Raw genomic sequence first — 23707 nt, 5'->3', positions numbered from 1 at the left:
AAGGGCGGGCCCGTCTAAGCCCGTCACAGCCAGGAAGAGCCAGGGCAGGGCCAACCCCCTTACGTCTGTCACCGGCCATTTGGCGAAGTGAACTGTACTAACCTGTGACTGTCTCTGAAGGTACTTTTTCCATCTCAAGGTTATAAAAAACTAAAAGAACTTCGGATTCAATATATTGTCTTCCGAGGCCTATTCCTATGGGTAAAAGAAAGCTATGGAGGGGCAGGGGGGGTTCAGGACTGAACATAACACAGGGCCCTAGGAAAGCGAAGAAAGACAGCAAGAAGATGTCCAAAATCGATGTCATGGATCGCATAGAAACGCTTGTTGATGATTGTGGGAGTATATTGCTGCAGAGGATGTGCTAGACATTGAAGAGGACGATGCGAAGCGGGGAATCCCCTCGCTGAGCATTCCTCCCATAAAAAGGTGGACCCAATTGGCTGTCCAGCTGAACTCTCTAGCCGTAGAATACGGGCTAAGGGCAACCAATGGTAGGTCACTGTCTGATTCAACAAGGGCACATACCTACAATAGGGTAGGTTGCTCCTCGCGAATCGACTACATCCTATTAAATTACAAACTGTGGCGCCATTTAATAGATATGGTGATAACGCCAACTGTCGACAGTGACCATAATCCACTATGTTTAAAATCCTTATGGCTGCCCAATCCCGGATCTAGAGACGCAGGAAACCTAATGTCAACAAGGGAAGTAATTCCCTCAAATTGTGGCAGATATTTGAAATGGCATAGAGTTGCTCTAGATGAGAAGAAAGTATATGGCATTAGAGAGACCCTGGTAGAGGCCTTAGGTGAAATGGGAGAGGCTATTACAGACCTAGATGTTATCGAAAAGATTCCCAAAATTTATGAAAAAACCATTAGTACCTGGGAACTTTTTTCTGTACAACTGCTGGAGCAGGGCTCCTCAAAGTGCGCAAGAAGCCCAATGGTAATGATATGTGGTACACCAAAAATTGTAGACATAAAAAATCTGCCCTAGTTGTGGCTGTTAAAAGCAAGTCTCTCCCTATGATTCAGTCAGCAGTGTGGCAGTGTACAAAGCTAAGAAAGAGTGGGAAGAGCAGCACTGGCAAGCTCTGAAAACAGCCAGTGTGGAGAAGGATGCAAGACATTTTTGGAATTTGATTAGAAATAAGATGCGACCTGACTGTGAATCAATCACTAGTAATATCTTAAGCCAAACCTGGTACGACCACTTCCTGAAACTCTATTCTAATCCAGAGGAAGTCCTGTGTGAAGGCCTAGCTATTGATTTCAGAATAGGCCCTGGGGAAACCAATAGATATCCTTTCTCTGAACTGGAAGTGGAAACCGCCATTCGGCGCATAGTCCCAGCAAAGGCAGCGGGCCCAGACGGCAGCCCCAGGGATCTCCTTCGAGCAGACCCCGTAAAATGGGCGAAATTCATTACCATCTTAATTAATGCCATCGATAACGGCTCCCGACCCCAGATTCCTGGAAAGGAGCTGAGGTCGTCCCCATTTACAAAAAGGGGGCCAGGGACGACCCCGCTAATTATCGCCCAATAAGCCTGATTGACTCAGTCCAAAAGGTCATTGGGAGGGTGGTTTTGGAGAGGATCCTGGAATGGGCAGATTAAAAAAGGGTCCTCGCCGACTACCAAGCAGACTTTAGGGCTGGCACCGGGACAATCTAGCAGGTGTTTAGGCTACTCCTCCTTCACTGGAAGGTGGTCCAGATAGGCAAGGACAGTCTTTATCTCGCATTTATCGACCTAAAGACTGCCTGTGACCTGGTCCCTCGGGGGCGCCTGTGTCAGGTGCTAGCTGAGCAGGGGGTCCCTAGGAACATCCTAAACATGCTGGTGCACCTCCATGAATGCAATTATGCCCAAGTGAGATGGGGTTCCCAAGGGCCGAAAACCGCTAGAATACCAGTGAACAGGTGCGTCCGCCAGGGCTGTGTTTTAGCTCCCACCCTATTCTCCTTGTATGTGAATGGGGTGGTTGAATATCTACAGTGAATCCCATCTGATGCTCCAGCCCTGGCGGATGAAAAAATTCCCACCCTCCTGTTCGCTGACGACACCCTCCTCATCTCAAAGACCCCGAGGGGCCTGCAGAGACTTTTGGATAGCTTCCAGTCATTTTGCACTAACAGAGGGCTGGTCATCAATTTTGAGAAAACAAAGTATCTAGTGCTGAATCCCCCTAAAAATCTTAGGACCCCACCTGTATTAAATTCTGTTCCATTAGAGAGGGTCACCATATTTGATTATCTGGGTATTCGCATCTCCGATTCCATGCTCGGAGTTCTCACACACAAAAAAATGCTCCTGAATCACAAAAGGGTAGTGGGGGCAATACTTAAAGAACATCGCTCTTCAATAAGTAGACCTATTGCCCCCGCTATCGATATCTATAAGGCCAGAGGAGTGAGTTCGGCCCTATATGGTGCCGAACTCTGGGGTTTTATAAATTCTGACCAAATTGTGAGATCAGAAAATAAATTCTTAAAAGAGCTCATGATGCTTCCCCAGAGGAACCTCACTAAGCCTTTACTGCAAGATCTAGGGTGCCACTCATTCAGAGATTTAGCAAGACTTCGCCCCCTTCTTTTGTGGGCCAGCTTGTGGTGGACACCAGAACTGTCAAAGTATGCAGCGGGGCTCAGCGAAATAATGAGTATGGATCAGTGGCACAAAATCAAATGGCTAAAGGACCTAAAAATACTATTGTATGATCTTGACCTTAAAGAGGCATGGATAAACAGAACTGTCCCACCAAAGGTGAACTCAAGAAGGCGTACTGGTCCTGGGTCAGCAACAAGGGCTTCCTTGACCCCAAAATAGGTAGGCTGACAGAGGAGTTCATGCAACATAAGCATTTTACTTGTTATGAACCATACCTAGATGTCATGCAAAAACCTTATGACAGAGCTGTGTTTTTTGAGTTCAGGGTAGGTTCACTCCTCACACGAGAGCTGACTGCGCAATGGAAGGCTCCCTACCAAACACCAACTTCTTGCCCGAATTGTGAGGCTAACTCTGAGTCAATTGCGCATGTCATGTTCGTCTGTCCAGCCTACAAAGCGCCACGGTAACCTTGGCTTAAACCACTCTGCAGAGCTGATGCACGAGCCCTTTATGCGTGTGGTCTGGCCAAATTCTTGAGATGGGCATGGAATATTAGATCAAGAACCTTGAATGCTAATCTCTAAGTATTTTTGCTGCTATGTGTTTTCCACCCTTTGCAAATTGCACTTTCCTTCATTTTTACGCTGCAAATGTTATTTTTTACTATTTATTATAAGGTCTTCGATGAATTTTGTTAATCAGTTGATTTGGGTACATTTATTACTTGCTAAAATGTATTCTCTTTTTAATGGTATAGCTTTTTTATTCTTGTTCTACAGCTTTTAAGATGTGTTTTTATCGAAATAAAGCTATTATGACTGACTGACTGACATATAGAACTATTTATGGCTAACAACGAATGTTGAGTGTGTTCTGGGTAACATCAACTAAACAAAGCAAGGAAAGCTAACATAATCTATGATGTCAATCAGAACCCCTGGGTGAAAAACATCCCTGGTATTCACTTTTTATCGATCCATAATTCTATATGATGTATAGCTCCAAAAACCATCTGCCGCCTTCCTTTTGAACTGCTTTGCAGAGACAGGGTAGTAATGGAGGGGAACCCAAAAATAGTAATGCCTCTTCTCCCTGCACTAATTGTAAAAAAGAAAATGCCGGGCCACCTGCGATCCTCCCACCACCACCCTTTGTGCTTTCGGCTTCTAAAGCAATGCTAGAGCCAGTGCTGCACAGACAGGCTCTCAGAGAACCTTCTCAGAGCAGCTTGTAATCTCTTTATGAAGCAGGAACAGTGAGAACGTATTTTGTAAATCCGGTATTCACAATATCAGCTGTCAATGAGAGCCATACATCACAAGGTTTTTGTACACATATAAATGCACATGCATCCAGACCCAGACTAATTTCATGCTCAGTAACATGCTCAGGTTCTGATACATCTGCCTTTCGCAGAGAGATACACTGGAATCTACTTTTAACAGACCTTCTAGTCTCCTATGAAAGTTCTGATCTGTTGCAGAGCTGCTGTAGTCGCAATACATGCAGTTGCCGAAATCTCTCCTGTTTGCATTTGTGACTGCTTACTCCACTGATTGTAGAATACATGAACAGTGGAGTACAGATATATTTCCACTCCAAGCTTAGTTGTGGAAAATTAAATCTGGCAATTGTATTGGTCCTGTGAAGCCTGTACCTATGAACCAGTAGCTCAGCATAGGTCCCCCGCAGCCCCCTCGGTGCAGGGGGGCCCCCTCAGCACAGTACCCTAGCCTGAGAGCTCCTGATTGAGTCTGAAGGGGGCACCTCCATGTACTTTGCAGGAGGCCCCCCTTAAGGTTTGTTATGCCACTGACGGTGTTACATGACATCAGCAGGCTCATTTCACCATAGTAATATAATTCAGGGGTTCCAATGTAGAGCAGAGGAGTGGTGATGGATCCCTTCACTATACTTTGAAGATGAATATGTATGCAGGAAGACCTTTTCATGCATGCAAGTCAGAATCCTCAAGACTTTATCAGGTTGGTTTCTAGAAATTGGAGTCTGTCCACAATGCTAGCTTTAGGGAGGTGCGACCGGTGCTGACGTACCAGGAGCCAAGCGTGAAAGGGTGCCATTTGGCAGGATGGGAGGACAGAGCAGAAAGAGCTGGCGAGACAAGGGCAGCCTCAAGAGATCTTTGTATGCCCACCTATGTTCAGGAAATGATATTGGCAAGATACCTCTTGTGATTAATATACTTACTTTAGAGATCTGTGTTTTGTCTAGTCACAGTTTTGATGCATCATAAAGTAGCATATTGTTAATGTTCCTGCTGCAAAGAACAAAGTGTAACACTCAGATCAGAGATCAGCTATTTATTTAGATAGCTCAGTGGGTACTGCTTTTGTCACAGATATCCTTTTGTGACTTGCAGTCCACAACGTACAGTCCTTCTGATATAGTACAGTGAGCTACGAACCAGTATCAAAGGCCTGCATACAATCTACTGGGTATAAGTTTAGAACATTATTGCTTCTTTTTCTCAAAATGGTGTTATTCAACAGTTGCTAAAAAAAAGATTCCTTTGAGCAACAATACATTCTAATTAGTGTACGCGGCCACAACTACTGGGTTACATTTTAAGTTCTGAGTCTGTGTTACTTAGTATCAAGGGCATGTGGCTCCTACATCTTGTGGCCCTTGTTGTGTGTGTATTGTTTCCATGCATTGATTTGCATATTTGTATGACTCAATACCTCTGAATAATATCTATGTAATGTAAAGCTCTCTGACACCTGATTTGGGACGAGTAGCGCTGTAAAAGAAATAAAATAAGAGTGTGAGAGAGCCTATGGGAGATGCGTGGCACGACTGGGGGAGGCATTGAGGGAATCAGTGGGGCCCCAACAAAGGTCATAGCACGTGGCGCCACTAACCTTAAAGCCTGCCCTCTCTGTCCCAATTGATCACAGCTTCTTGGAAGCCTTTGCAAAATCCCTTAAACCTGTAAATCTCAACCTAAAGAAAGTAATAAACGTGGGGGGGGGGCAGACTTATGATTTTCCTAAGAATCGGTGTTCATATTTTTTGATGTGTGACCTTGACCTCATTAATCAAGAAATGTTAGTGTGTAGAGGATCCTCAACACCTGTATTGCACTTATTAATTGTATTGTATGACTCTGATAAAAGTAAGTTCCACATAAACGTTTTTCATCTTTGCAGCTAATGCTTCGTCTAATTTGGAGCAGACAGCTGCTTAATTAGCATTTTTACATGTTTCGACTACAATGCCTCTCCCACCTATTTATATTTTCCTTTCTTCTGCAGCTGTTCTCACAAATGCTCCGAGCATCAGACACGACAGCCTGTCTATACAGTGACTGTGGTGCAGAATTTTCTTCATTTTTCCAATTTTCGTAAAATGCAAATATTACAACGGAAGGCAAAGCTGGCTCCCTCATTTTCGGATTGCTTTTCTAAAACAAAAAGATGATTTTGCATAGCACCCCCGAGGAGGTCCTGTATCTGCTTTTCAATATTGTGTAAATAGAAAAGCAGTGGAATATACATGCACACGAGTTCTGATAACTTTCGGATGGGAAATCTAAGGGTCTGTGGAACATGCTTGCTTATCATCGGGCATAAAAGAAAGATGTGCAGGCTGTTGTTGTGTGTACCCGTCAAATAAACACATATTTCATGCTATTGATTTCATAGCACCTCCTGAAAATGAGTCCACTTCTGTAATACAGCCCCTCTCATTTGTCCATGCATAGTTCTTTAGGCCCTTTACATTAAAGATTCATCTCAATCAAATCTATTAAACGAGTTGTTCTCTGTCTCCCACTTCCAGTAAGTGTTTGTTTGATATTGAGGTCAAAGATTGATCCAGTTTAGCCACACTCACACTGCTGCAGCTCTCAAACATGCCCAGATGCAGATATGATAAATATCAAGTTTCCTTTGGTCAACATGGGCATACACATTTACAAAGATTCCTGTCCTTGCCAATGCAAATTGTTCCCAGATCTAACACTCATTCCGCACTTTTTTTTAAACTTACTTTTGTTCTAATTTGTTTCAATTTTGAGTATTTGCTAATACCGGATGTGGAATAAAATCAGGACTGGAAGTGCAGTTTACAAATTAGTGCAGTGGGAAATACACTATAATACTGGATCTTCTCGTGGCTTATGGAGTAGATGAAAACGAATCTTTGACTTTTCACCTTCGCTGCCGTATTAGACGAGCACAATTCAGTGGTTTCCCTCCTTGTAATTAATATCCCATTTAAATGCTAAAGCAAGCTTTGTGAACGGAGGGCAGCATACATGCATAGGAAACGACCCTCACAAACACAAAAAGATGAAAATAAGTTAGATGGAAAGAGATTTTGATTGGTAAATCAGGCAGATCTTAAAACTTGAGATATCACTTTAGCCTACTCTTTTTTATCTCTGCAGCATAGTTTTAAGATATTAGGACTAGAAGGATACCGGTTCAAGTCAAACTGTGTTTGCTCTTCATTATGGATAGCTAAATAATGGGAGTAGAAATTCCGGTTAGTACAGTAATTGATGGAAATAAAAAATTGCTAACCAAAAACATGTATGATATTTTGACAAATGTGCAGGTTCCCATTAAAAGGTCATTTTAATTAAGACACAGGCTAGGTATACAATTACATAAGGAGTTTTAGTGCGTGGCTGTATGATCATTTCTACTTTTTTTCTTTTAGTGTGTTATTAATCTCTATTGTTTTTGTGTTGATTTGTAGAGATAATTGTATGTGTAATCCTAGAATGATATTGTTTGAAGGGAAAGATCTCTGTTGGTTCCCATCAACTCTGCAGTTCTGCTTCTCCACTGCTGAAACATCAGGATTCAACAAAAAGAACTTTTAATCATTTTTTTCTGGCTGGGCACCCAAGGTTTAGGAATGTACTCCCACCTGCCATCCACACCACTTCCTTTCTGCCCTCCTTTAAAAAGGAACTAAACAATTTTCTTTTCAACCTTTCTTTCAGGCTTAAATCTCAGGCTGACAGGTCCTTTGTGGGTTTAGGTGTTAAAGCGGAGAATCAACTTCTTTATTTTTACTTTAAACTCATTTATATCGTGCACAAATCATCCCCTAGGGGATCTCTCGGCACCTGAGAAAGAAGCCCTCATGTATAGTGACATCTTAGAATAGCCAGGTCTTAAGCATTCTTTTAAATTGAGGCAGATTAGGGCAGGCACGAATTTGGTTGGGGAGGTCGTTCCAATGTTTGGCGGTCAGATCGGAAAAAGCACGACCACCCATTTTAGCTTTCCCTATTCTTCAGCTGCTGGGCAGGCTGCGATTACTAGATCTGAGTTGCTGTACAGGCTGATACCACTCACTTTTATTGGTCAAATAGACCAGTCCCGAACCATGCAGGGACCTGAAAACCAAGCATAGCAGCTTGAAGATGGCTCGTTTCCAGACCGGAAGCCAATGTAGTTGGCGTAGGAGAGGCAGAGAGGGGGTTTGTGCTGTTTTATTTAGGGCAAGACGATCTGCCGTGTTTAGCACGACCTGAAGTTTGGATAACAGGCCCTCCCTGATTCCTACCAGCAAAGAGTTGCCATAATCAAGGCGGCTGATTAGGAGTGACTGGATGACAGTCTTCCTGGCATAAAGCGGATCCATGGGAAGATCTTTCTAAGCATCCGCATGGTCCCGAAGCAGGTGCCTGCCAGAGTCTTCTCCTGTTGCTGAGGATCACTGACATAATATTGAATACACAAATATAGAATTACCAAAATATCGAAGAAAAAATATAGAATGCAAACATATTAAATTCTTATCTACAAAAAGGTAAGAACAAAATTATTGAATCAAAAATATAGTTATAAAAAATATAGTTAGTCAAAGTATCGATTTTTTTTAAAATGTCTTAAAAGTAATTTAAAATTACTGAAATAATAAATATAACATTTACTGTTACCACTCCGTTGAGTACTACAGTAGGGACAGCGTTGGATAGCGTAAGGGTAAAAATTACTATTCCCAATCCAGAGAGTGCAACAGTAGGGAAAGCGTTGGATAGCGTAGGGGTAAAAATTACTATTCCCACTCCAGAGAGTGCAATAGTAGGGAAAGCGTTGGATAGGGTAAGGGTAAAAATTACTATTCCCACTCCCGAGAGTGCAACAGAAGGGAAAGCGTTGGATAGCGTAGGGGTAAAAATTACTATTCGATATTAAATTACTTACCTTCAATTCGATATTTTTCACCACTATATTCTGTCCATTCTATATTTTGTCCATTCTATATTTTGACTTCGATATTTTGGTAATTCTATATTTTGAATTCGATATTTTGTCTTGTTACCATTCCTCATTGATAGTTTGTTGTGTATTCTGACCCCTAGCTTCTTTGCCCAACCCCTTGGGGAGGGAGCTTCCAGGCCCACTTTGGTTTATAGATAATGAAGGCAGTTTTAAAAAGAGTCTGAAGACCTGGCTTTTTCTTGCACCCGATACTCTTTGTTATTCATTAATCTGCGTGAGCTGGACCGCCTAATTTTTCTCTTTTCCATTGTTTTGCTTGGGTTCTTTGGTTGTTCTCTGGTTGCACTGAATACAGAGTCAAGGGGTGCCTGTGTTAACACCAGGATGCTCTTGTTTGGGTGACAGCGCACTCTATAAAAGCTATATTTCATTGCGACTTGCACATCACAGACACATGATTGATATCATGATATGTTGCCAATTAAGTACATTCCTTGTTCTACATAAATCCCTGTTTCTTTGGAGCTTCATCCTACTGACTAAACACCCAACATGTCTGCAACCCTCTACTATTTCCTGTACAGACTACTTCTAGATGAGCACCAGGAGGTGTGTGCTGCCGCAGACCTTGGTCCTTAAGGATTCGTTTGCTTACCTTGATGTATATGTCTACTATATTTGCTACAGGTTCTTTACAAAATCCATTTGCTGCCTGGCTCCTTGCCTTTGCGGGACTGATCTGTCATGTAATATACTGCTCCTGTGTGCTTATTTGTACCTGCTATGTATGTGGCACCACTGCTTGTTACCATCTAAATTTGCTCTAAACAAAGCTCTCTGATTAACTCGGCCCTTGTACATGCAATATAAAGAATTCAAATACATCTGTGAATGATATACATCTACTAAGTATGCCCTTCCTAAGTCACCTAGAAGACAATAAAGATTTCAAAGTAAAAGAGATAAAAAAAAAACCACAGGATACAATCAGGGATAACACTAGGGTCTTATTACAAGATCCCTGCATGTGGGCCCGCAAAGTCGTCCACCACAGATTTACCGATACTAGGGTAACCAATAACCTTGGGGGCAGTTTTAATGGCAAATACAGAGGAGAACCTGACATTCCCCTGGGAAATGACAAATTACTATGCACATTGGTAACTCTAGGTAATTCTCTCATTTTCCTCCAAAATTTCAGCCAGAGACTGTGGCAACTTTCACCAGACAAACTTTTAAGGTGAAGTACACCAGATTTGTATGGCAACTGCCTGATGTATTATAATAGTTTCTGTACAAATAAAACCCTGTGCTCTATTTTCTGCCACAGGCCCACATCTGAAGTCTAAAAGTTATAGTGTGTCTGAATATCAGGCAGCACCATATAAAAATCTCTTATTTCACAGACGCGCCTTCTGAGGGCTGGCTGCTGAGCACAAGACCTGAGAAGGCGCACAGCTAAATGAATACGTTGATGTCTGCCACACGCCCGAAGCTAAGGTTCTCATTGGTCCCCATCACCCACATAAGTGACAGGACAGGGCCTGCTTACATTCTAAGGCACACATAGACTTTTACCCACATCAATAATGTGAGTACAGGTATTGAAAAGGCACGACCTCAACCGCTAATAAAATCATGGAAATGGGAAATATTAAGCTATTATAATACAGTGATTGTGCTACATTGTAGGTGTCCTGGTATGCAGGTAGTGGTCAAGTGTCACTATTGGCTGTCTTGTCAGGCAAGGTGTTGGGGAAGGGATACTCACACCCTTCTGTGAATTAGGCATGCATTCCTCAAAGACTAGCGGTGAGTGTAACATGCGTAATTCCTTGTAGAGTAAACACACAGAATTATCTAGGAATTCTGCGAGATTATGTTGAATTATGAAAGAAGATTAATTCTGCATTCAGTGCTATTTATTAGCAAAAAAATGCTCCCCCCTCCTTCCAAAATTGACACAAGAATGCATTTTGCGCTGATTTCAGCATTCTAGGGTTGAATGTCCTGCAAGGTGAATCTATGACATAATATCGAAAGACAGAATATAGACATACAAAAATATCGAAGCAAAAATATCGACATCAAAAATATCGAAGTTCTATCTAGATAAAGGTAAGTACAAAATTATCGAAAAAAAATATCATAGTACAAAAATATAGAAGTAAAAAATATCATTTTTTAAAATGTATTAATAACTAGCAGCCCATCCCGACGTTGTCCGAGTATGAAAAAGAATGTGTGTAATGTGTGTATTTGGCAAGGGCAATTTATTTTAAAATCTCACGGTAGACAACATTTTTTGTTTCATTAGAATAGGGACAGAGAAGGCCCAGCTGCAGCCCTGGTTGATGTTAGCAGGTGCGTGTAATTGGTGTAGTGATCCGCCGTCTCAGCCCGGCTACAGCCCTGGTTGATGTTAGCAGGCGCGTGTAATGTCGTTGAATGAGAGAGTTATCCGCCGCGGGTAAATACGTTTAATGAGAGAGTTGAGTGACAGCGAGTAGGAGAGGCTGCAATAATTGTCCCCGCAGACACGCTCATTTGCGTGTTCCCCCGCTTGAGGCCCAGATAAAGGCCTGTTTGATGTTAGCAGGCGTGTGTTCCCCCGCTTGAGGTCCAGCTGCAGCCCTGGTTGATGTTATCAGGCACGTGTAATTAGTGTACTGATCCACCGCCTGAGCCCGGCTAGAGCCCTGGTTGATGGTAGCAGGCGCGTGTAATTTCGTTGAATGAGAGAGTTCAGTAACAGCGTGCAGGAGAGGCTGCAGTAACGTTACTTACCAGACCTCCAGGTGAACGCGTTTGTCTTGCCCCCAGCACATGGCTACAGCAGACGATCTTCTGATTAATGTACGACTCACATGGTATGAAGGGCGGAACGTAGCACACGCCCCCAGCGTTTCTCACGCCCCCCGCGTGCCCCTTGATGCGGCGCAATTGCGTTCACATGGCATGAATGCCGGACACATGCCCCCAGTGTTTCTCATGCCCCCAGCGTGTCATGCCCCCAGCGTGCCCGTTGATGCTGCGCAGGAATTCACAAAAGGGGTGAGCCCTCGGAACTCTTGGACCTGGGTCACTGGGTAGGTACAAAAGGCGGGGTGGTCCAAGTTCAATGGAAATATTTATACAATTCTGTTTTATTCATATATATTTCTAAGTCACCACATTTAGAGTTTGTCTTCCAAAATGCTTAACGTAATCAAAAGTAGGTATGCAGTAATGAGAAATAAATTGTATTTAATCCATATACAAATTAATTCATAGTACCTCCAAACTGCATACAAAAACTTCTAAGTCAAATATATTTCATCAATATGAATTATAAAAGCATTGCATTGGTACGTGCTCTCAGTGCAAACAGAAAGGGAGTGAAGGGTTTGTGAGGGACAAGGTAAAGGTGGTGTGACAATGTTAACATCACATTCATATCTTAACGCCTTTACAATTTAGGTAATAGCAGTGTTCCCGTTGTACATCACACATAGGTAAGATACATTCTTTCCTTTTGTTCTATGGTGTGTAGCAAGTGAGGCGTAGTCTACGTTCCGACCCCTGAAGCGTGAGAAGGGTTATTTATCCCTCATGATGGGGTCTTCGTCAGGACAGAAGAGAGAGCATACAAAAAGTGGCGGACGGCGAAACTTGCGTCACGTCTGGGGCCTGGTAGTGCTCCCTGTTGTCTTCCTCCATCCCAGGTTTGTTGGTTCTGGCCCCTGTTGGGGCGATTGCTCCAGGAGCCTCCTCTGCCCCTCCCTCGTGGTGGCCTCCATTGGGTTTCCCCTAAAAAAGGCGATTGCTGTCCACTCATGTGTTCCTGCGGGGGCTGGTACCATTGATCTTGGGCTTGGTAGCTTGTTCCTGGTTGTTCGTTTTCACTTTCCCCACTATAAGAGGAATCTGAGAAATTTGTGAATCTGCGTTGGCCCCTGTATTCTCCTCTTCCTCTATTAAAGCGTCCCTGTGTGTCCTGCCTATAGTAGTCCGCTTGAAGGTATGGATACGTCTTCTTCTTGTCGTAGTATTGAATGTCTTTGGATAATTTATCCAATTTCTTCGTCTGAGTCTCTACATCAAAGTCTTTCAGAGTTTTCTTCAGTCTTTCAAGGGTCTCTTTTGCATCCGCAAATGCCGAATGGGTGGATATCTCCGATTTCAAGTCTTCAATCTCTTTAGTCAGCAGTTCAACTTGTTCCTTAGCTATCTTCACTCCCAGCACCATCCAGTGCCGGGAGCAGTTATTCGCCACAAAGCTGAAGCCTTCCTTAAACTTCGGACTATCCACAAAGATAGCTGGCTCGTTGCGAACTTGAAGGCCAGTCGGGATAATGTTGGCTCGCAGGTATCCAGTCAGTAGATGCCCATGGACTTTGGTTCTTACTAGTTTCTTCTCTAAACGCTCCAATTTGTTAATTTTCTCATTTAGAGAATAGTCTATATTAGCACTGTTAGATGAGAGGAAAGCACTCCCAGTTTCTCCCCCAATTAAGTCCTTTATATAGTCTTCCGTGTAGGAGAGGGTCTCTAATTCCATGTTTTATAAAAAGCCCTCCCTAAGTGCAACAAAACTCGATCAGTGAGTCTAATTATTTATGTAAAGAAAAAACCCTCGCAAGATAGCTCTTGCTCTAAGAGTAGGAATTCACAAAAGGGGTGAGCCCTCGGAACTCTTGGACCTGGGTCACTGGGTAGGTACAAAAGGCGGGGTGGTCCAAGTTCAATGGAAATATTTATACAATTCTGTTTTATTCATATATATTTCTAAGTCACCACATTTAGAGTTTGTCTTCCAAAATGCTTAACGTAATCAAAAGTAGGTATGCAGTAATGAGAAATAAATTGTATTTAATCCATATACAAATTAATTCATAGTACCTCCAAACTGCATACAAAAACTTCTAAGTCAAATATATTTCATCAATATGAATTATAAAAGCATTGCATTGGTACGTGCTCTCAGTGCAAACAGAAAGGGAGTGAAGGGTTTGTGAGGGACAAGGTAAAGGTGGTGTGACAATGTTAACATCACAATCATATCTTAACGCCTTTACAATTTAGGTAATAGCAGTGTTCCCGTTGTACATCACACATAGGTAAGATACATTCTTTCCTTTTGTTCTATGGTGTGTAGCAAGTGAGGCGTAGTCTACGTTTCGACCCCTGAAGCGTGAGAAGGTTTATTTATCCCTCATGATGGGGTCTTCGTCAGGACAGAAGAGAGAGCATACAAAAAGTGGCAGACGGCGAAACTTGCGTCACGTCTGGGGCCTGGTAGTGCTCCCTGTTGTCTTCCTCCATCCCAGGTTTGTTTGTTGGTTCTGGCCCCTGTTGGGGCGATTGCTCCAGGAGCCTCCTCTGCCCCTCCCTCGTGGTGGCCTCCATTGGGTTTCCCCTAAAAAAGGCGATTGCTGTCCACTCATGTGTTCCTGCGGGGGCTGGTACCATTGATCTTGGGCTTGGTAGCTTGTTCCTGGTTGTTCGTTTTCACTTTCCCCACTATAAGAGGAATCTGAGAAATTTGTGAATCTGCGTTGGCCCCTGTATCCTCCTCTTCCTCTATTAAAGCGTCCCTGTGTGTCCTGCCTATAGTAGTCCGCTTGAAGGTATGGATACGTCTTCTTCTTGTCGTAGTATTGAATGTCTTTGGATAATTTATCCAATTTCTTCGTCTGAGTCTCTACATCAAAGTCTTTCAGAGTTTTCTTCAGTCTTTCAAGGGTCTCTTTTGCATCCGCAAATGCCGAATGGGTGGATATCTCCGATTTCAAGTCTTCAATCTCTTTAGTCAGCAGTTCAACTTGTTCCTTAGCTATCTCCACTCCCAGCACCATCCAGTGCCGGGAGCAGTTATTCGCCACAAAGCTGAAGCCTTCCTTAAACTTTGGACTATCCACAAAGATAGCTGGCTCGTTGCGAACTTGAAGGCCAGTCGGGATAATGTTGGCTCGCAGGTATCCAGTCAGTAGATGCCCATGGACTTTGGTTCTTACTAGTTTCTTCTCTAAACGCTCTAATTTGTTAATTTTCTCATTTAGAGAATAGTCTATATTAGCACTGTTAGATGAGAGGAAAGCACTCCCAGTTTCTCCCCCACTTACGCAGCAACGTAATTGGCGCTTGTATGTACGACTCACATGGCATGAAGGGCAGACACACGCCCCCATCGTTTGTCACATCCCCAGCGCTTGTCATGCCCCCAGCACATGCCCACAGCCCACGATGTGATGGCTGTACCACACGCCCCAGCGTTAGTCACGCCCTCAGAGGAGTTGGCCTAACAGCTAAGGCGCTCGACCTCGGAACTCGAGATCTGGATTTGAGTCTTGGTAACGACGCCAAACATCCTGTGATTCTGGGCAAATCACTTAATCTCCCCATGCCTAACAAAAATGAATGTGTGTCCTCATGTAACGTAACTGGAGCTATGTAAAGCGCTCTGATACCTGATTCAGTTCGGGTCAAGTTCGCGCTATATAAAACTCTGCAACAAAAAAATATATATATGGTGGCCGTCTGCATAGCCTATGTCCTTCTGCTGCAACTGCCCTTTCCAACGCTGTATTGGGTGTTGTGATTGGTGCTGTGGTTACTGAGATTACCAGCCTCAAAGGTTTGGGCTCTCTCTTTATAATATTAGTATGGATAACGTAAAAATAATTTAAAAATACATATAATTTAACAAATTATAGATATAAACATTAAAACATATTTAAACAATAATAACTAATACATATATATCTAAAATAAATTTAAAACTCTATATATAAATTAATATATATACTTACTCTACATATTGCATCAGTAGTGAAAGCGTTGGGTAGCGTAGGGGTAAAAATTACTATTCCCACTCCAGAGGGTGGAACAGTAGGGAAAGCGCTGGATAGCGTAGGGGTAAAAATTACTATTCCCACTCCAGAGGGTGCAACAGTAGGGAAAGCGCTGGATAGCGTAGGGGTAAAAATTACTATTCCCACTCTATAGGGAGCAACAGTCGGGAAAGCGTTGGATAGCGTAGGGGAAAAAAATACTATTCCCACTCCAAAGGGTGCAACAGTAGGGAAAGCGTTGGATAGCGTAGGGGTAAAAAATACTATTCCCACTCCAAAGGGTGCAACAGTAGGGAAAGCGTTGGATAGCGTAGGGGTAAAAATTACTATTCCCACTCCAGATGGTGCAACAGTAGGGAAAGCGTTGGATAGCGTAGGGGTAAAAATTACTATTCCCACTCCAAAGGGTGCAACAGTAGGGAAAGCGTTGGATAGCGTAGGGGTAAAAATTACTATTCCCACTCATGAGGGTGCAACAGTAGGGCAAGCGTTGGATAGCGTAGGGGAAAAAATACTATTCCCCCTCCAAAGGGTGCAACAGTAGGGAAAGCAATGGATAGCGTATGGGTAAAAATTACTATTCCCACTACAGAGGGTGCAACAGTAGGGAAAGTGTTGGATAGCGTAAGGGTAAAAATTACTATTCCCACTCCAAAGGTTGCAACAGTAGGAAAAGCGTTGGATAGCGTAGGGGTAAAAATTACTATTCCCACTCCAGAGGGTGCAACAGGAGGGAAAGCGTTGGATAGCGTAGGGGTAAAAATTACTATTCCCACTCCAAAGGGTGCAACAGTAGGTAAAGCGTTGGATAGCGTAAGGGTAAAAATTACTATTCCCACTCCAGAGGGTGCAACAGTAGGGAAGGCGTTGGATAGCGTAGGGGTAAAAATTACTATTCCCACTCCAAAAGGTGCAACTGTAGGGAAAGCGTTGGATAGCGTAGGGGTAAAAATTACTATTCCCACTCCAGAGGGTGCAATAGTAGCAAAAGCGCAGAATAGCATAAGCGTTATATTAACATGCTTATCAATTAGATATTTTTTTTAACAAAAAAAGATATAATATTTTATTTACAAAAATATATTACTAAATACCAAATATTTATAATTAATATTTACTTAAATAACAAAAAATTACTTCCCACGCTACTTACCCTTTAACACACAACACACTCCACATACAAAAAAACACAATTAATATAAATATCAATTAATCAGTTAATAACAATATTATTAAATTGATGTAACTATAAATTAACTAATTGACAAATATTAATTACCAATTAATAATTAATTACCAATTAATAATCAATTTATGAAAACATATTTATAATTAATATTATAAAATAATTTAAAAACGAATTATCAATTAATTAATTAACAAATAATTAATAATAAATACCAATAAATAAATACAATCTCTTGAATTAATTGAATTTAATTATTTCACACCCTATTCCCCTTTAAACACACAACCCACTACACATAAATAAATCACATAAAAATGTAATTATCATTTAATCACTTAATAATATTTAATTACCAATTAATTATTAATTAACAATAACAAAAAGTAAAGAAATATTACTACATTAACTCTAATTAATTTGATTAACTAATTAATAATAATTAATGACCAATTAATTAATAATTAAAAATTAATTATTAATCAAAAATATAAAAAAAACATAATAATTAATTAAGTATAATTACATTACTTCCCACCCTATTCCCCTATAACCCCACAACCCGCTCTGGTACTAAAAAGCAAAATGTAAACAAAATTACTAATTTCTAAACATACATTAAAAATATGTTTAACAAACATATAAAATATATCATAAAATACATAACACTAAACAAAATTTCGATATTAGTAACATACATACCTTAAAATCGATATTCTGTCCATCGATATTATTGCACATCGATATACTATACCATTGAAAATAAAACATCGATATTATTGTATATCGAGATTTTAATTTCGATATGCTGTCTCCCTACCCTGCAAGGTTTGGCAACATCCAGAATGATTTATTTTCTTGAGCAGTCAAACGTTTCTCCACAACCCTATTCTGTCCTGGAAACTGTCGCATATCTACTTCTGTTGGGGCAACTATTGAAATTACTTTTGGGAAACTTTTAGAATTCCTGAAATTTTAAAATCCATGGGAGGCTGTGGACATGTGCGTAGATGTTCAAATTATTTTAAGAATCGAATCCCGCGGGATCAAAACACCCGCCTTGAAAGGTTTGTCAATGTCCACAAACATATGCCTTTGCAGGTATTCACAGACCTCCACACAACCCATCCCCGTCATGAAAACAGCCAGCTATTCACTCCTTCCAGGGCAGCGGTTGCAATTATTTTCCCAACATTTTTAAAATTCCAGAAAATATGAGTCTGCACACTTCTCTGGTAGGAAACTTGCATTTGCGGATTCCCAAAATATTTTAAGGATGTCGTGGTCATTTGGCATCAGAATTGAATTGTAGTACATTATTACAGTGTAGTAATGTCATTTTGTTATTGAACAAAACTAGAATGTCCAAATAGACTGTAAACAGGAAATTGTATACAAACGGGTATACAAGTGCCAAGGGCTCTATTCACGCCAACGAAAAGCATGTAATGCTTAATAACAAATAGTAGGCACATTTATGTTGTCTTCGCTTTTTTTTAAATTGTATTCACACTATTGCCTTGTTGCGGTTATTTTCACTTTCAGTGCTGCCATCTGCTGGGCCCGACCTCAAAAGAATGCTTTTTCCAAGCGTTTGAAACAGTGTTGCACAGATGTTTACTTACTTTAACCATGATTGGACAATCCATCTCTGTCTCACTGTCATGTAGTGACTTATCGGAGTCTCACTTTGACAGCAGAAAATCGAAAACATACGAAGTTCGCAGACCATGAAAACAAGAAAACGCTTCCTTTGGTGATCAGCAGAACAGATTGTTATTGAAGTGCAAGATTGGTTATCGTCCATGAAGTCAAGAAACAGTAAAGAAGCGAATTAGGTTTATTGCTTGTAAAAATAACTCCTTGCAATGTATCTCCACAATTAAAAAATCATGTACCTGAACTGGAAATGTGCATTTAGAGAGGAGAAAGGAGATTACATGGTTTATTTGCAGATCATGATGTAACGTTCTCTGTGTCTGATAGCATGTGTTCGAGTGTTATAAATTTCAAAAAACCAAACCACAAAATCCAGGATGTAATCTTTTCAACGTGGTCTCACCAAAACTCATTTAAGTGTGCCAAGTTGCAGCAACGTGATAGTTTTCAAACATTTGCAAGCATCGTAAAATCTACAAATGACAAAATGCTATACAAATTTGTGAGGGGGAAGACGTAGTTTATGCGAGAAAAAATGACAGCAAAAATTCAATTTTACCAGGAGAATAAAAAAATAAAAAACATTTCGTCAGACCATTCTTCTGCAAACCATCTTGGGTGTGTGTATGTGGGGGTGGGTGGTGAATAATCCATCCACAGACAAAGCATTGAAACCTCCACCAAGTGCTTAGTTTGTGAACTCTGAAAACTTTGCTGATGAAGTTAAACTTTTTGCAACCCCTTTTAGCAATTTAAGATGTTCATACACAATGACATGTGTTGGGGAACCTCATCCCTTCCCTAGCAATGCTGCCGCACACAAGATCTACTGTAAGTAAGATATCTTCCTTTATCCAAATTCTTACAATATATTTATTTTTGTTAGCATGACTCTCGTTTGCATGCAGTGTGAGAAACAGTTTTGTTGAAGCATTGAAGCTTGCCCCCTAACTGCACTAACTTCACCCATAACCCTCCTGCAAGCAGAGTGTCAACCCAACCATACATTCTACTGATGACTTAGGGTCCATTGCGAGTTCGGCAGAACACGTGGTGGTGGTCCCTGGACGGCAGGTATCCATTGGTCGACTATGGTTGTCTACGTCAATCAGCAGAAACTCGAACCAAGAGGGTGTGGGCCCAGCCCACCAGCCCACAGTAGTGGTTCCAGGTGTAAGTGCTACCGGGTAGTGATGTGGGGTGGGGGGTAGTAAACACCGGAATACGGATGAATGCAGGTAAGTTGACAAATCAATAAAACAAATTCCTTTGTGCGCGTTGCATCGCCATATGCGATACAGCTCGCAACAAAATTTGTTTTATTGATTTAATTGTCAACTTACCTGCATTCATCCATATTCTGGTGTTTACTGCCCCCACCCTACCCCTCCCCTGCCACACATCACCACCCAGTAGCACTTCCACCAGGAGCCACTACTGCCAGCCCAGCCTTATCTGGTCGCTGACGGGCGGAGACGGGCCCGCCCTTAACCCAGGTTTAGCCCGAGTGCGGCCCAGGCACGCCCGCATGTGTCCCGGGCTGCAGGAGCCTGCGGCCGGTTTTAAGGAGCCTCCTGGTGCTGTGCTGTAATGCAGGCGGCTGCACGTCGCAAGGGATCCTGGTGCTTGTGGTGCCCCCCTCCGGACCTGCAGGAGCAAAGAAAGTAAGCAGGCAGCTGAAAACGGATCCCGCGCTCCGGGAGCCAGCAGCCAGTTTTAAGGCACCACCTGGTGCTGTGTGGTGATGCAGGCGGCTGCGTGCCACAAGGGATCCTAGTGATTGTGGTGCCCCCCTCTGGTCCTGCATGGGCAAAGAAAGCAAGCAGGCAGCTGAAAACGGATCCCGCGCTGCGGGAGCCTGCAGCCAGTTTTAAGACACCTCCTGGTGCTGTGCGGTGATGCAGGCGGCTGTGTGCCGCAAGGAATCTTGGTGCTTGTGGTGCCCTCATCAGCTCCTGCAGGGGCAAAGAAAGCGAGTAAGCAGCTGAAAGCGGGTCCGGCGCTGCGAGAGCCCGCAACCGGTTTTAAGGCGCCTTGTGGCGCTGTGCGGTGATGGAGGCGGCTGCGCACCGCAAGGTATCCTGGTGCTTGTCGTGACCCCCACAGGTCCTGCAGGGGCAAAGAAAGCAAGCAGGCAGCTGAAAGCAGGGATTATAAACACAATCGACTTGCATGCTCTAGTACCAATCCTTAAGCAAAGGTACTTAGTCTTTAGAGATGAGGATACCTTCCAGAAACCATCTGCATTATTGAGCATCACAGACTGTAAGTGGTTTATGTATAAGCTGTCCAATTGTGTTAAAAAGGGACACTTGCTGTACAGACTGCATTAGCAGAGTTAATCATTACCTTCAAAGATGAGTGTTATGTAAAAGAGCCAGAAGATGTTTAAGTTGTAAGTGCTGAACTTAAAAAGCACACACTGCTAAATATTGCAAGGTAGATCCCTTTGACAAAAGGCACGCTTTTTTATTATATCTTTAAAACCCATATCTGCGTGCATCTTCACTATGTGCTCTGCTGTACTCTAATAGCATGTTGTTGTCATGACAGGAAAGTAAAACAAATGATTGTGTGAGAGCGATTAGCTTTCTAAACTAAAAAGCCATAGAGCAGCAATTAAAATTGTATGTGTCAGCAAAGTAAATGCATCAAGGAAAATACACTGGTTCTGAATTACAAGGTACACGCGTTGTCACATCTGCAGTCTAAAAAAGAACTTCTTGATACCACATCAGAGAAGCCTAACAGGAACACACAAGTGGGACAATGTTACCATCTATTGAGGGACATAGCCACGGCGGAGAGATATCCAAGCAATAGCAAACCACGAAGAACCAGTCATTAAAGCGGTCTGTAGCTAAACCTAACAAGTGACGATGTTAAGGCTAAATAAACTATGCTGATCGTATCTGTTACATTCTTGAAGAGGGCTTTTAAGATGCATTTAAGTGGACCCCTCTCACTTTCAAAGGGAGGCCCAGAAGGGCTACCTCCATGGGGGTGTGAACCACACTGTTTTACCACATTTCTCACCTGTAGACACTGGCCTATGGCAGAGGAGATTGTTATATCTAAGGTTTTTACCTTACATCTTCCCTGTTTCTCTGCCTCTGCTGTTCAGCCAGTGTGAGTGGAATGTTAGTGTGAATGTGATGTCATTTGAATGTTTGGTATGCTGTGAGTGGACTGTCAATTGGATCCTGGGCTGAGCAGCAGAGAGGATGCTTCTGGTAGGGCTTTGATTACATATATACTGGAAAACCTATCTAACCATCTAAGAAGAATAAACTTATCATCTGTAACCTATCCAAGTCTTCTGGAATTCCTTACCAGGATGTAACAGAGATTCGCCCTCCTCCCCCGCCAGCTGCCTCAAAACAGCAGAAAGGTAAAATAAAACGATAAGCAACCCTTTTTATTATCATTATCCTTTTCCTTTCCTGCCAAGTCTTAACAGGCAGGCCCATGGTGGATGACACACTGCAGGAGGAGTGGTAGGTGCACTGTTGTCAGTGCGCATGACGGTTTGGCTGGCCGGCCACCTCAGGCTGGCCAAACCATCATGCACACTGAAGCTCTCTCCAACCCGAACTGCATTGCTGGGTTGGTGACAGCAAGCACGGGCTCCCAGTCTCACTGGCAGTGCCAATACAGAGCCATCAGGCCAATCGTGATGCTGCTCTCATGGCATGAGAGCAGCGTCAAGATTGGCTACAGTGGAGTCTGGGAGCCTGGGAGCCTGTGTCTGGAGGAGAGGAGCAGAAGAGCGCGTCCGACTGTAGGTAAGCTATATTTTGTATTTATTTTTGTATTGTGTCATCCGCCGACCCCTTGGCCCCCACCCAACCCTTCCTCCCGCCACATGTCCACAACACCAGTGGCCATTGCTAGAGGGAAATACAACGGGGACGGGAGCGAAGAACAGCAGTTTAGGCTAAGCTCTTGTTTTTGCAGCGGAGAGGTGTCTCTCTGTGTAATCCGTCTCCACTCAGGCAGTCCTACCTTGCTTAAACATTTGCAGAATATCTTGTAATTATTAACGATCCAGGTCTGGCTTCCATCGTCTGTGATCTGGCATGATTTTTGCTATTTCCTCCTACTGTTTCCACGTCTACCTTGCATGAAATGTGTTTTCCAAAAGTGAACATTGTGTGCTTGCATATCTCATTCATTATTTACCGCGATGACAGACCATAATCATTCGTCTGTTTTTGTAGACCGAAATAAATGAAATTGTACTTCCCAGTCAGCCCAGCGCGCTTGACAAAGCTTCTGATAGATGAGCCCCATCCGGGTCCGCGAGGGAGCGGCCCTGTGATGTCTTGATGCGCCACCGCATCGTGTTTGTGTTGTGATATGGAAATGAAACCCGCAGTAGGCCAGCAATGTCAAGTGATTTTCAACATTGACAGCACCCATATGGTGCATTAAAGGCTCCACTTGAAAGTTCCCGTCAGATTGAATTTTAAATGAAATCCAAGTGTTGTGAATACCTTTGGTAATAAGTCATTTGGATCGCAATGTTCATTTCACTGATTACACTTTCTCAGATATTACACCATAAACATGTTAGATGGAAACGTCTGTAGCCCTGCTATGCCTGATTTTCATAGGAGCTCCTCATGGGCGCAGTGTAAACCCCTGCATCCCCTGTGGCGTGGGAGGGAACGGGGGTCACTCCCCAAGGGAGCCCCCAAACCTTTATAGGGCCCTTTACGTAGCTGAGGGCCAATGAATATCTGTAAGATATATGAGACTGCATGTCCCTCATTCCATTCCATCATTTTGTGTTATGCCACTACAACTGGTGTTATTTAGAGAAAAGACTATTGCTTTACTCTATTAGGAAAACAATTGGGTAGCCTTGTGACAGACTGCGCTCTACCCACAGATTACACACAGTAATGACCAAATAATTGATTTTACAATATCAGTTGAATGAAGAGCCGGCTTTGGGATGCTGTTCAAGTTTTAAACAACATAGGAGGATGTTCTCAAGAACGTGTGATAATTACCGCAAAATCAGCTTAACGCAACTCTACTTATCGCAGTCTATAGTGGAAAAATAACGCTGTGCTAACGTAGCATTCACAACTCGACGGTACCATGCGATAGGCTCATGATAACGCGATGCTGAAAAAATGTGAAACGCGAACATAATAGCGATGAGGCCAATCGTGATACAAACATCAGCGAT

Source organism: Lissotriton helveticus, chromosome 5_1 (genome assembly GCF_964261635.1).
Source record: "Lissotriton helveticus chromosome 5_1, aLisHel1.1, whole genome shotgun sequence".
Taxonomy (NCBI): Eukaryota; Metazoa; Chordata; class Amphibia; order Caudata; family Salamandridae; genus Lissotriton; species Lissotriton helveticus.
Note: the sequence above shows the minus strand (reverse complement) of the source record.